Consider the following 5,521-nt stretch of genomic DNA (forward strand, 5'->3'; position numbering starts at 1 on the left):
TAATTTTTGTGGTAGGAGGCGCCACTGTACCAATATTCGTCGTTCTGCGAGAAGCGTGGTAACCGCCACACATCTGTAAGACATTATGTGCACACATTCTGTAAGGCATTATGTGCACTTTGTGCTGTGGCTGAGGAACGATGAAGAATTATGGCTGAGCTCTTTAAATTGGGTATGACGCATTCAAGCGACCCGCTCGTTGCGCAATTCGCATTGGCGTGACACCTAGTTGTTATTTTACTCTTCTACCGCGCTATATTTACATAGGTTGCGTTTTTTGTAAAGACGATAGTCTTTCTTGGGATACTTAAACGGAGAAATTTTGGTCTGTCTGCCTGTGTTTCTGTTTGTCGGCACGTCACTCAACTCAGCCACTCGGCCAAAGTTGAACCACTTGACCAAGGGCCAGCCATCTTGAACGGCTGACTAGGTTCAGACTTGTGTACATTGTCGATCAAAAAGCAAACATTACGCATATCGAGGCGCAACATCACTAGGGTAAGTAGTTAGGTGGTGGTTTCCTTTAATAGAAAATGCATACATACGTAATTCTAAAGACCCTAGTTTCTTAAGCTGCGCTGAAATTGCGACTGCGCTGAAACATGCCTTCCTCCGTGCCCTCTGCACGAGCTCATTGTTGTGTTTCGGTTTCGGTTCTGTATTGCACTGTACGAATGCCATGGGTCTCCGCTCTGGCATTCCTGTTTTACCCCAGGCGACGTGTAATAAAAGAGTGTGTGGAGAGTACTCGTTGAGTGCGGACGTTTCTTTTGCTTCGGCGCTTCGCGCCAAACCGCGTGTTCGGTCTGGCTGGCGTCCCCGCCGGTCGCGTTGGTCACCGCCGGTCTTCGCCTGCTGCTGCGCCGGGACTACCAACCCGCATCACAGCACTCATGTTTCCCGACGTATTGCCAGATGGCGTCCATATCTCACGCAGTGCCTCTTCTATCGTCTTTAGACGACATTTGCAGCGAAGCAGGCAGATACGCGGCCAATTTTTTCAGAAAGAGCCAGAAGAAGAAACCGAAACTGGGCTAAATTTCACAGGAACGTAAAGCGCGCCTAAGTATCTTTAACTTCTAAAACAGTTGGAATCACATTGGGGCCATTCCTGATTGTAACGTGAACTCAAAAAGGCAGTTTCTAATAAAAAAACGCCAGGGCTGCGCTGAAATCGCAGCACAGTCACAGCGAAAGCTGGAAGAGCGGCGTTTCTAGAGCTCGTTGCAAGCTCTCTTGCGGCTACAATAGAAGTACACTAGAATGGTACCCACTACGCCATAAATCACAATTTTTGTGAAGTTGGGAAGCACCTACTAAGCCATTATACGTCATTCTGCGGAGAAGCGAGGCACCAGCTACACGTCTGTAAGGCATTAGGTGCACTTTGTTGACGCGACGACTGATGACGATGAAGAAATATGGCTCATCCCTTTGTAATGGGTTGGAAGCATTAAACGGCCCACCAGTTATGCAATTTGCATTGGGTGACGCCCGGTCGCTATTTCCCACTCCCGTGATGCTGTATAACATACGTTGACGTGGGAGAGAGACGGGGGGTGGCGAAGAACTTTACTGAGACCCCGAGGAAATGGATCATGCGCTTATGGGCTTCCTTGGCAACCAATACAAATGGACATGCGAGGAACACACTACGCTATAAATCATTGTAATTTTACTGAGACCCCGAGGAAATGGATCATGCGCTTATGGGCTTCCTTGGGAACCAATACAAATGGACATGCGAGGAACCCACTACGCTATAAATCATTGTAATTTTACTGCGACCCCGAGGAAATGGATCATGCGCTTATGGGCTTCCCTTGGCAACCAATACAAGTGCACTTGCGAGGAACCCACTACGCTATAATCATTGTAATTTTACTGAGACCCCGAGGAAATGGATCATGCGCTTATGGGCTTCCTTGGCAACCAATACAAATGGACATGCGAGGAACCCACTACGCTATAAATCATTGTAATTTTACTGCGACCCCGAGGAAATGGATCATGCGCTTATGGGCTTCCTTGGCAACCAATACAAGTGCACTTGCGAAGAACCCACTACGCTCTAAATCATTGTAATTTTACTGCGACCCCGAGGAAATGGATCATGCGCTTATGGGCTTCCTTGGCAACCAATACAAGTGCACTTGCGAGGAACCCACTACGCTATAAATCATTGTAGTTTTTGAGAAGTAGGGCAGCAGGCACTGTGCCATGTTTCGTCATTCTGCGGAGAGCCGTGGTATCTGCTAAACACATGTAAGGCATTATGCGCACTTTGTTGATGCTGTGCCTGATGACGACGAAGGATTATGGCGGATCCCCTTTGTAAGGGGTGGGAAGCATTCAACAACCTGCTCGTTGCGCAATTCGCATTGTTGACGCACTGGTTACAGAATTCGCGTTGTGCGACGCTTGGTGCGTATTTACTCTTCTACCACGCTATATTGCATATGCTAATGTGGTTCCTTCCCGACATGAAGCCTGTATAGGACCTTTTTGCAAAGCAGTTTCAAGCACCGGCATGGCTCAGAGGTTGAATACTGGGCTCCCACGCAGAGGGCCCAGGTTCGACCTCGTCCATCCTGGAATTTTTTCTTATTAGTTTTTTTTCATTATTTCGAGCCGATACTGGTTCCGGACCACCGGCGGGCGCGGCGGCGGCGGCGGCGGCGGACAACTACGGCGCCAAAAACGGCCGGTGAAATGATCTCATAACAGCTTTCGCTGTAAAATGAGCCAAATGCTGCATCTGTTTCAATCGAACTGAGCCACATTCATTAAACCAGCGGTGCGTCAACAAACGTGGCACAAACAACCCACATGGTCTCATCCAAAATGTTTCATTTGTGTCCTCGTTGCTTTGCTATCGTGTTTACGTTCCACAATTAGTTCTTCTGAGGCGATTTGGCACTTACTGATGAAAATCATGTTGTAGGGCAAGACTCGGATATAAAAAGTAAGAGGCCGATTTTCAAACTTTTTTTTTGCCTCTTAACGTTTATTTTCGAGTTTAGTGCTCCAGTATCATGTACTTCTTTCGCTCGAAGACGATATATTTGAAATAAAAGATATATGAAATGAAGATACCGGGTACCGATCTATTCCATGAAGAACAGGTTATCCGAAATGCACGGCATAAAACGAGCTCCGAAGAAGAAGAGCTGGAACACTTTTCAAGGCCTTCAGTAGATGCCAAGAACAAGAAAACGCTGCCTACAATCCAGAATAGTGCGCCTTTTGCCAGGAAGGACCACACGCTCTTCAAGTCTAGTTGTTGCCATTACGCGCATGCGACGGAGGACGGCACCGACAGAAGCGCAACGATGACGTTAATCTCATCGCAAAATATTGCTAAACCGTACATTCGAATCGTTTTAGACTTTTTTATGAGCTAATTCAAGCCCAAATGAAATGTTCCGTGCTATAAGAGCCAATTACAAAGTTTACTACTTAATACTGGCGATAGTTGGCTATATAGATTTTAGCGCCAAGACAGATTTGACTTATTTAGGGGACAGGAACACACTGGCAAAAAATTGTTGGAAGGGGCCCGACCATATTGACAGTAGCGAAAAAGTGCGTTTTTCTCAGTTTCAGTTAAAGTGCATTTGGCTGAGTATGTGCAGCGCAATGGTACGAAGACAAGAGAAGACACACAAACGACATAGACTGGCGCTGTTTCTTTTTTTCTTCACGCATCCAATCCTGGAAAAGGCGAACCTGCCGCCAGGACTCAGACTTGAGCACTTTACATACGACAGTCTGTGTCGTTTGTGTGTCTTCTCTTGTCTTCGTACCATTGCGCTGCACATACTCAGTAAATTTCAAGACATGTACCAACTCGCCCATCAACGGATCCTTCTTGTGCATTTGGCTCTTCTAGAAAAAACACGCCACATATGTTAGCGCAATTCCTTGCCCGACATGACGTGATACAATTGACGCGTTCGTGTAGTGCTCCGTGGACATGTGCACGGTTCACCAGTTTGTGATTGTATACCTTTACCCAACAATTGAGAAAGTCAAGCAGCAGAAGTAATTGAAGACATGAACTCAGAAAAGGACCATAAAAATTGTGGGATCCCGTGTTCGCTGCCCCGGAAGTGGAGGGACACTGCAAGTCGCTGTACCTGTCCAGGAAAGCAGCATTTGCCTATGGCTGGCTGTCTGGGCTTGAGAGGTAACCCATCTTGCGTGAAGAAGCACTTTTCTTCACCGATTCTTGCCATTAAACATTTATTCTCGCTTTGACCTATGCGGTGGTCTTTACCTATGGTCTATACGCTGTATTGTGAAGGGTCCAGTTGTACGAAGATGGCTGTGTTTAGCAGGCTACGTTTAGCGAAAGTTCCCCTGAACAAAATGCTGTGGTATGTGATAGCGCAACCGCGCATGCGTGTATTAACGCAGTTAATGTTGTTAGTCTGCTTCCTTTACTATATAAAGGTGTGTTCAGCAATATCGTTCGTATATTCCATTAACATCAATATTTATCAATGAGTACTGCTTCTGCCATAATTTTTATCTTTCCGCTATACTTTATGCGCACTTTTCGCTAATATCTGGTTAACCTCCCCACCTTCCTCTTCATCTCTTTCTCTCTCTCTCTTCGCATATATCCTGTAATTTTGCTGTTTTATAATAACCTAGCTCTACCACTTTCAAGCGCTATTCTTTCCTGTGTAAACTTTATTTGTCTTCACTGTTATTCTTAGCTTCGAGGTGTTCAGAAAGAAATACGACGCAATCTCAGTGCTACGTCATGTGTAATGTAAGCATGTTCATGTTTCAATAGCAGTGTGGCCTCCGCAGATATCAGCTCGTGCCATAGGAGCTATCCTGAGTCCATGACCCTTAATAACAAGGGAAAGGCTTGGCATAACCCACTACGCAAACACAATCTGTCATCCACACGCACATTACAGCGGGTATGTTTGTACAAGAGTAAGACGTCGCAGGAAAGTGCATCCGGCATGGTACGTGGTGAGAGGATGACGGAAGTCATTATAGCATGCAAGGCGTTCTTGTTTCCTGTTGCTGACTCTTCTTCTTACCGTTTGACTCGGATCTCCTATTTTTTTAATGAACACTACTTAATCCGCGCCCTCAAATTTCCACTGTAGTTGTTTAGATTTATATGGTTTAACAAGTATGTTTGCATTATGACTATCTTAACTTTTTTTTTCTTCTTTTTCGGCTTACGTGTCGGGCTGCTTTCTACTGGCACAAGAACAAAAAACACTCCTTATGATCGAGAAAGCATAGGCATGTCGCTATTGGTGGAGATGGATGGTAAAGCCAGCCTTCGATTAAATTGCGTAAAGAAATGCCGCGCTTATAAACACTTATCTCTCGCCTACAAACGATCATTTCTGACAGATTGACGGGTTGTGCTGCCATTCCGAAGTTGCCACAGGAAGTTTTGCGTCTACTTTTCTTCCGACACAGTGCGACCCATGCGTTGATAGTTGGGTTCTTTTTTTGTGTCGGTTCCTGTTCTGTCGTGAACGTG

This window comes from Rhipicephalus sanguineus, chromosome 3 (assembly GCF_013339695.2).
Source record: "Rhipicephalus sanguineus isolate Rsan-2018 chromosome 3, BIME_Rsan_1.4, whole genome shotgun sequence".
Taxonomy (NCBI): domain Eukaryota; kingdom Metazoa; phylum Arthropoda; class Arachnida; order Ixodida; family Ixodidae; genus Rhipicephalus; species Rhipicephalus sanguineus.